The following is a 9,886-nucleotide window of genomic DNA, read 5'->3' on the forward strand; positions in this document are numbered from 1 at the left end:
GAGGGTGTTTTGGGGACAGGAGGCAAAACATGAGCCACCAGTGTTCCCTGGCAGCAAAGTAGGCCAGAAGCATCGTGGGCTGTATGAGCAAGAGCACAGCCAGGAGGCGGAGGGAAATGGTGATGGCCTTCTAGTCAGTATTCATTAGAGCACATCTAGAACACTGCATCCAGGTTTGGGTTCCCAGAACAAGACAGAGGTTGATAACTGGGAGCAAGTTTGGCCAAGGGCCCTCACAACAGTCAGGGAGCTGGAGCACTTGCTTTGTGAGGAAGCATTGGAACTTTTTGCCCAGAGAGCGCTGTGCAGTCTCCTCCTTTGAAGGTCTGCAAGACCAGATTGGATGAAGCCCAGAGCAACCTGGTCTGATCCCAGAGATGACCCTGCTGGGAGCAAGGAATTTGGACTGGAGACCCCCTGGGGTCCCTTCCACCCTGAAGGAGCCAATGGTTCTTCCCACTCTCAATCTTCTCTTGTGGATGTCAGGGAAAGCATGCAGGTGCCCTGTGACAGGGGAAGCAAGCCATCTTTCTTCTCCTCCTCCAGTCAGAATTGTTCAGATGCAGGGCTTCTTGGCAGGAATCCCCAAGAGAGCTCTGATCAATCCTTTGCCTCACTTTGAATTTCCTTTTACTTTTCTTCCCCCCCACCCATGTCTGTCTCTTTTACCATTCTGATCCTGTCCCATACAGCCCATCCCACCCCTGCTCACCCTTAACTCTTTGGTGCTGGTTGGTTGGTTTGTTTATTTGTTTATTTTCTTTTTTTTTTTTTTTTTTTATTTTTGACATAGAGTAGCTTCAGTCCTGAAGGAACTTGAGAAATTTGGGCGATTTGGACAACAAATACCTCATGTAGATTTACAAGAGAAGCGTCAAGTCCTGTGCCTAGGTGGGAATAACTTCATCCATGAGGAGAGGTTGAGGGACCTGGGTTTCTTTAGCCTGCTGAAGTGGAGGCGAAGGGCAGTAGAGTAGTAGTCTGATTGCATGAAGGGTGGTTTCAGAGATGATGGAGCTTTTCTTGGTAGTGGGAAAAAGCATGAGAAGGGCAAAGAGCAACAAACTGCATCTTGAGAGGTTCAGACTGGAATTCAGGTCAAAAGAATGTCACACCTAGGGTAGTGCTGAGGTGCAACAGGTCACCCAGAGGGAGTCTGGGATCAGCCCCTGGCTTTCTGTTTCAAGAAAAAGCAAGTGAGGACAGGAAGACATCAGGAGAGGTGGGGAGATCATGGGGTGAGAGCAAGGTGGGGAAGCAGCTTGGGTGTGTACAGTCTGCAGGGAAAGAGGCACAGGCATGGGAAAGCATAGGACAGCCTGTGGTGGAGTTGGCCAAGGGCACTGCCAGGGCTGAAAGCTCCCAACACAGCTAGGTTTTTTTCCTTCTGTCTATGGCTGGTGTTTCTGCCACTGAGGCCCCCGAGAAGATGCCATTCCTTAAAGCACTGTGGCCTTGCTGCCTCCTTGTCCCTTGGGATCCCTTGAGGTGCCATATCATGGTCCTGAACTTGGCACTGAGCACCCCCACGCGTACACTGTCCCCAGAAAGAGCCCTGAGCAATGCATGAGGGAAAGCATCACCCTACCCAGGGGCTGGCTGTCAGTTCCTGCTCACTCTGCTTGATAACACACATCAAGGTTGACTTGGCATCACAGCCACCCTCACATTGCCTTCGCCTACCTGCAATCAGGGCCTCCAACTTTCGGCTCTAATCAGCCCCTGGGGAGCCTTTGTTGGTAATGGCCCTCAGTGGGACCTGTTAACACTCCAAGAAACATGGGATTTTCATTTGTCTAACTTCTTGAGAGGTTGCTTCAGTCTCTTCTCTGCATCTGAGGTTCATTGTCTTAGCACCAAATACACCTGAAGGGTCATTAAAATGCAAAAAACCCCTAAGGGACCGTGCCTCTTTCCATAATTTTCTTCAGCTCTTCAGTTCTTGTGTGGTTAATTGGAAAGTTTGCAGGAGTGTATTTAGAAGAGAAAGATTTCAATGAGCACCTGAAAAAGAAAGATGTCTGCTTCTTAAGCTTTCTTCATTCTTCACTTTTCAGAATAAGTCATACCCACATTCCCCAATTCATACTGACCCACAGTGTCTCCTAATGAAGTTAGGGCATGTAGGCAAAGCAGTGTTTTTGATAGGAGACATGTATGGAGAACCTTCCTCGCCAGCTCCCCAGCCCTGCCATTGCCCTCATCAGCCACTGGGGACTTCACATCACTCTTGTGAAAATCGAACCTTTTTCCACTCAAGGCTGCAGTTGAATGGTACAGCTCATGTGCACCAATTCCCACCTGCTTTCCTTAGAGAACTAGCAGCAGACAGACAGAAAGATTTTTCTTAATAGGAAAAAAAAAACATAACTAAAATTTGGAATAGTTTAATAAAAGATACAAGACACTCCTCAACTGTATGTCAAGTCCAAGCTGCCTCCAGTGAGGTCAACTGCCCACAAGGCATAACCTTCCTTGAAATGTTTTCAATAGATAGATAGGAAAGGATAGAGAAGAAACACAACAAAGGAGCTGGCTAAAAAGACAAGGAGACTGCTGAAAGATGAGGCAAGCTTCAGACTCCCAGCAGCTCAGAGCAGCCACTGGAGACTTGAGAGGTACCTGAAAGGATAAAGAGCAAGGGGAAATGGAAAATTGGGAAACTACGGAAAATGCCTATGTCCAGAGAGTCTGATGCAAAGATGCCTTTAGAAATGACCAGTTTAATCAGGACATGTGGAAATATGTGAGAGAGGACTGAGATTTTATCCACAGCCCAATAGACAGAGTATTGGAAACACAAGGTCAAGGGCAGATCAAGATTTCTTCTCCCGCCATTAACACCCTTCCTGAAGATTTCCACTCTTTCATCATGTTCATTGAAGTAGACTAAAATAATCACCAATGGGCCTTCTCTAAGCACTGAAGGGAGACTGATTCCAGCATTACAACTTGTCTCATAAGGGGATGGTTATCTGCAAGAGGTGGAAATGTCCGGCTCTGGCAGCCCCAATTCCTATCTCTTAACTAGGCAGGACACATAGAACGCGGCAAGAAGGGAGCTCATTGACAGCAAGGAGGAGGCTGATCTCACCCCAGGACAGACCCCCTCAGTGCAGATGTCTCTGTCACATACAGTTCTCTGCACTTCCCTTTCTCGTCCAAAGAGGGAACTAAGTTGTCTCAGCTGACTTGTTTTGAGATACGTTTCCTAATGACTAGCTAAGGTCCTGCAGGAGCTGCCTCCAAAATTTCCACATGGCACCACAGCTACCCCAGGGCATCTCAGGCAGCCACAGCCTCTCTCTGTGGTCAAATGAATCAAACCCCCAAAGGAGATCCTAGTCATAAGTTGAAATCTTCTCAAAAAATAACTCACTGCAACAATTGACAAGAAATCCTCGTTTCCAAAACTTCACACAGTTTTTACCATTGCCATATATTTTTTTCTGTCTTATTAATTGGCAGCACCATGTTCATGCACTACAGGAATAAGCCTGTCTATGAGTGTGTATATATATATGTATATGTATATATATATATATATATATATATATATATATACACGTGTGTGTGTGTGTGTGTGTGTGTGTGTGTGTGTGCATGTATATGTATGTATGTATGTGTATATATATATGTATATACACACATTATTCATCAAAATACATTTGCTACCAACACTCAGAATGGAGAAACTTTGCTCAGAGGAACTGCTTTATTTAAACTGTCATGTTTCAGCTCTCTTCTTCTGCCTCGCTGTCCTTCCTTCTTCGTCAGCCTCTTCTCTCTTTACAAAGCCCTCCAGGGAAAGATTCACTGAATCACAGCACTTAGGGTGGACGAGACCTCTGGATGTCACCTAGTCCCAGCCGCACTGGTCAATGCAGAGGGAACTAGATGACGTTGCCCAGGGGCTCCCCCCCACCTATGCATTCTCCACAAGGGTGCTGAGACTGCGCTCCATCCACTGTGCAGGCCATTCATAAAGGTGTTAAACAGTCCTGCCCCACATGTTGATCACTGAGGGATGCCACTAGTACTTGGCTGCCACTTGGAACTTGTACCACTGATCACAGCGTTTCAACCTGATGGTCCAGCCAATCTTCCACCTGCCTTATGGTCCATTGATCCAGGCCAGAGCTCAACAATTTGCCTATAAGGAGACTGTGGGGGACTGTGTCCAAGGCTTTGCTAAAGTGAAGGTTCACAAAATCCCCTGCTTTCCCCTTGTGCATGCAGGTATTCATCTGATGGTAGAATGCAACCAGGTTGGTCAGGCATGGTTTCCATTTCCCCTTGGTCAACGCATGCTGCCTCTTCCAGTTCTACTCCTTCATATGCTTGGAGATGGTTTCCAGGAGGATTTGCTCCATCACCTTCCCAGGCACTGAGATGAAGAGGACCAGCCTGTCGTTGCCCATACCCTCCCTCTTGCCCTTCTGGAAAATGGCTGAGATGTCTGCCTTTTCCCAGGCATCAGGAACCTCCCTGATTACCTTGACGTTTCATAGACAATTGGGAGCAGCGTTGCAGTGACTCCAGCCCCCTCTCCCTGCACCCTGGGGTGCTTCCCGTCTGGTCCCGTGCACTTGTGTGTGCCCACTGGGCAAAAGTCCTCCCCAGATGCATGGTCCTCCCCCATGGGTGAGGCTTTGCTAACACAGATGCTGCCAAAGGACTCGGGGGCCAGGGAGGCCTGGCAGTAGACAAGACCAGGAAAAGACAAGGTAAAAGAGGCAATGAGCTCCTCAGCCTTTCGCCTGCCTTTGTCACTATGTCCCCTGCCCCACTGAGCAGGGAGAACACATTTTCCCTGGCTGCCTGCCTTGTGCTGCCAACGTCCTTACAGAACCCCTTCAGGTTACCCTCCCCATCCCTTTCTAGATCCAGATCCAGCTCCAGCTGAGCTTTGCCTTGCCTAACTCCATCCCAAACAAGATGAAATCCTCTCTGCTGCAGTCCAGGGTGGTGACTCTGTTATTCCTCTTACTTCTCCACCATCTCATGGTCACTGCAGTGACAGACAACTTCCACATTCACATCCCCATTCAGCCTGAGCTTCAGGCAAGAAACCAAGGGGAGGATGGCACCATCTACTTAGAGGCGCAAACTACAGAGGTAGAGAAATCACACCGCAGAAAAGCCTTCATTTCTTCCCTCACCACTGAGGGGATCCAGGCAATGGCCTTTCAGGTGGTTAAAAGTGAATGCCAGGAATTTCAGGAGTAACGTAGATATGCCTGAGGCAGTGCCTCCCAGGCTGCCCTTACAGTCAACAGGGAGGAGGAGGTGCTCACCTGCCTTCTTTTAGATGCTCACATAAAGCACAAAGGACTCCTGTCCCAGAAACATTTGCTCTGTGCTTGAAATGGGGCCTGAGATCATAGGCGTTCAGGATAATTCAGGTTGAAGGGACACAGGAGGCCTGTAGTGCAACGTGCTGCTCAAAGCAGGGTCAGATAGAGGGTCAGAAACCAAAAAATGCTCCTGCCAAAGGACTTCTGGGGGTGATAGAGAAGGAGAAGACAGTAGAGGGTTGATGGGGTGATACCATGGACAAAAGGGTTTCCTTTCTCCCCTTCTCCCGATAATTAAATCCTCAGCTCTCCACAGAGAAGAAGCTGGGACACGAACTTTGCCACTAACATGGAGGCAGAGAATCTCCTGAGTCCCTTACAGACAGAGGCTGGTCCAAAGGCCACCACCCCAATGGCACCAGACCCCCAGGCATGCCTGCCTTGCTGCTGGGCACCCTGCAGTCCCAGGCAGGAGGTGTGCGGAGAAGAGAGTGGGGTCTACATGCTGCAGGCCTGGCCACCCAGCAGGTGTGGTGGGACCCTGCTCCTTTAGATGAGACTGGGCTCTCCTGCATTTCCCCAGTGTGAAACCTGCCTCCCTTCCAGCTGGGAATACAGCCCGGCAGAGAGGATCAACACGGGAAAGACGATCTCTGTTCTGGGGTGTGAAGAGAGAGGGGAGGGCAGAGGGGGATCTGCTCATTCCCAGGGCAGTGATTCCCTCCCTGCAGCCAGTACAGCCCTGCTGATGCCCTCTAACCTGTGAGTCCACGAGATGGGACTCTGATCTGCTCTGGATCTAAAGATTTCTCAGCCCTTCAGACCCAGGATGCAAAGCACTGGTCTGGGGACACCTCAGCAGTCGAAGGGGCTGAATGCCTGGCGTGTTCCTGAGAACTTCTCTGGAGTCTCCCAGCACTGCTTTGACTCCTGTTGCCCATGGAGCAGAGACTCCTTCTGAGGATGAACTTGCTCACTGTGTGGCTCTAAGGACAGGCTTGACCAGGCAGTACAAATGCCAGCAAGGCCTCAACCCCACAACAGTGTCCCCTGCCCCTCACTCTGCCTTCCAGCCCCTTTCTCCTAGAAGATTTCGGTTGAAGGGACCGCCAGAGATCTGCAGGACCACGGTCTGCTCTGAGTGGGGCTATCTTGACAGTTAGATCAGGTTGGTAGGTGCTTTCTCCAGGAGAGTTTTTAAAGATTTGCTGTCCCCTGCCCCAGTGCTACTCAACTACCATGGTTATTTCTTTATTTTTTCATTAAACTCTTTTGGAATTTCCCTTACCACATCTTCTCCTTGTTGTCTCTTGTCCTTTCCTCCACTTGGCCCCCAGCGAGACCATCCCACCAACTTTGACTCAGGATGATCACAGCCTCACCTCCAAGCACAGCCTTGCTGGGGTCTGCTGGGAGCACGCAGGCGGGCTGTGTCGGCCAGCTCCAAGCAGACCTATGCACTGCAGGTCCCTACATGTCTCAGATGAGAACGTATGGAGACCTAACACGACCCAGGACAGAGCCTGTGATCTGACACCAGGGCAGAGCTGGGAACAGTAGGCATGTGAAGAGGAGACCACCAACAGCTCCTCTCCACACCTGGGCAGGCAGTGATGCACCCAGCAGTGCTCCTGAGAGAGGATGGTGACACAGGATGGGGGGTACTGCGAGCTGCATTGCTGGGCACTGACCATCTGTGCTGGATCTGGGAGTCCTGGCAGGTGGTGCTGGTAGCTCTAGCCATTGAGAAACCACCAACCCTGCTAGCAGCAGCGAGTCGCCTCCATGACAGCTGGGACCTTCTGGAGTGTTGTGGTTCCCATCTGTGCCTCATCCCTCCACTGACCCAGCCCTGCTGCCCTGCACGTGTCCCCACGGCCCCACTCTGCAGGCACTGCACAGGACAGGGTGCATTCTAGAGTGGGGAAATATCCCACCATCATGGTCCCCATGACAGCCGTTGGTGCCCCATCCCCCTCGGCCCTCCTGCCTGGCAGCCTTCCACCAGTCCCCAGTCCCTGCCCAGCCCTGATCCTGTCCCCTCAGGGTTAGCAGAAGGCCATGCTCCAGGGTCTGATGAGGTCTGAGCCCACAGAGAGGCCAGGCAGGGCTGGCCATTTCCCCCATACAGGTGCTGAGCCCAGCAGGCAGACAGCTGATCACATACAAAGATCGCCCCTCACCAGGACCATGGTGAATGGACAGTGCTGGAAATAGTGGGTATGAGAGGCTGGGTCTGGGAGGAGTTTCTTGGGGCGGTTTCTCCTCTCTGTTCATGCAGCAACAAGCTGGGATGGATCTTTCCCTGAATCACCCTGCTTGAGGGCCTCCATGGGAGGAGGATGGTCTACAGGGCTAGTAAATGGCCCCAGGACCTCTTCTGCATGCTCCCTGCCAGCTCTGCAGAGGAACCAGCAGAGGGCTCGTCCTCCCAGGGCTCACAGCTGGACATCCAGTCCCCCACCTGGACATGGAGCCTTGTCTGGGGGTGACTTTTGGGGTGAGGACCAGCATGCAGGGTGGGCGAGATTGTTTCAAGAAAATGTGCTGGGGACATGACATAAGGGACAGCAGCTTTGGAGGAAGAGCCCAGCCTTCAGGCACTGCACCTGCAAGAACTGACTTTATTACAGAGATACTGTGAGGGAGTCAGCTCTGACCCACTGTTAGACAAAACCTTATATGGGCACCAGGTGAGACAGAGCAGTCTCAGTGAAGGTGGAATGAACCCAACCATTGGTGTAGCAACATGGTGACAAATAATAATAACAACAGTAATAATAGTCATAATAAAAATAAAGTGAACAAAAAAAGCTCAGTCTTGGTACAGGACACAGTGGGAGTCATTTGTGGAGAGCAATGGCAATGTTACCACTGCTGAAAAATGTCCATGAAATCACTTTCCTCAAGGCATCTTTGAGCTCCTTGTTCCTCATGCTGTAGATGAGAGGGTTCAGAGTTGGAGGCACCACCGAGTACAGAACAGCGAGTGCCAGATCCAGAGCAGGTGAGGAAACAGAGGGGGGCTTCAGTACAGCATACATTAAAGTGTTCAGAAAGAGGGAGACCACAGCCAGGTGAGGGAGACACATGGAAAAGGCTTTGTGTCGGCCCTGCTCAGAGGGGATCCTCAGCACAACTGTGAAGATCTGCACGTAGGACAGCACAATGAAAATGAAACACCCCAGAGATAAAAAGCTAGTAACCACAATAAGCCCGGCTTCCCTGAGGTAGGAGTCTGAGCAGGAGAGCTTGAGGATCTGGGGAATCTCACAGAAGAACTGGTCCACAACATTGCCTTGGCACAATGGTATCGAAAACGTATTAGCAGTGTGCAGGAGAGCATTGAGAAATACACTGGCTCAGGCAGCTGCTGCCATTCTGACACAAGCACTGTGGCTCATGAGGGTCCCATAGTGCAGGGGTCTGCAGATGGCAACAAAGCGGTCATAGGCCATGACAGTGAGGAGATAAAACTCTGCTGCAAATAAAAAAAAGGAGAAAAAGACCTGGGCAGCACATCCTGAGTAGGAAATGGCCCTTGTGTCCCACAGAGAATTGGCCATGGATTTGGGGACTGTGGTGGAGATGGTGCCAAGGTCCAGAACAGAGAGGTTGAGGAGGAAGAAGTACATGGGGGTGTGGAGGTGGTGGTCACAGGCTACAGCTGTGATGATGAGGCCGTTGCCCAGGAGGGCAGCCAGGTAGATGCCCAGGAAGAGTGAGAAGTGCAAGAGCTGCAGCTCCCGCGTGTCCGCAAATGCCAGGAGGAGGAGCTCGGTGAGGGAGCTGCTGTTGGACATTTGCTTCCTCGGGACTTTGTGGACTGTCCAAGGAGGAAAAAACAGGGGCACGATAGACCAGGCTTCTCTGAGCCAAACCCACTCTTTTTCTCATAGAAACCCCCACCTTTCCTCCGTCCTTTACCTTCGCTCAGCTCCCTTTCTGCAGCTCTGTTTACAGTGGCTGAGGGTGCCATGTGGAGCAGAGGCCTCTGCCCATGGGCTCCAGAGGAGTCAGTCCTGCTCTGCCGGGAGGGTGTAAATGAAGGTGTTAAAATGACCCTGCTATGTGGTGGGATACCTGGGGATGGGAGGTGGGAGCAGGGGACTTGGTCCAGGTACCAGTGGGAAGTTTCTCTGTTTCCCATGATGAGAGCTGAATACAGCTGTGTCTGAAAGAGAAGATCCTTGTGAAGGATTCATCTCCCCCAGCCTTGCCTCTTCAACAGAGGTGTCTGTATCTGAATCAGCCGCACCAGCTGCCACTCCAGCAAGGCAGGGAAACAGTCGAGTGAAGGCAGGGGGTAACTTGACCCTTTCTAGATGTCTCTGTCCCAATGAGATAGACCCTGCCCTCATGCCAGTTTGCCACCTGCGCCCTTTCTGTAGGCACTGCAGAGAGAATGGGAAGTGACTAGCTCTGATGCACACATGCTGCAGCAGATTATGTACACACACACACACACACACACACACACACACACGTATGTTTGTATTTTAGATGCCTCCATCTCCCAGTGGGAGCATTCTTTGAGGTGGTAGAAAACTGGCATTTCAGCTGCTCTAAGCATGTGCCCTTGTGCACCC

At 50.9% G+C, this 9,886-nt stretch overlaps 1 pseudogene; it reads right to left on the reverse strand.

Annotated features, from left to right (window-relative positions):
• Positions 1-8,140: 8,140 nt before the first annotated feature.
• Positions 8,141-9,100, reverse strand: LOC136993127 (olfactory receptor 14A16-like; annotated as a pseudogene).
• Positions 9,101-9,886: the final 786 nt, after the last annotated feature.

The sequence above is a fragment of the Apteryx mantelli genome, chromosome 11, assembly GCF_036417845.1.
Source record: "Apteryx mantelli isolate bAptMan1 chromosome 11, bAptMan1.hap1, whole genome shotgun sequence".
Lineage (NCBI taxonomy): Eukaryota > Metazoa > Chordata > Aves > Apterygiformes > Apterygidae > Apteryx > Apteryx mantelli.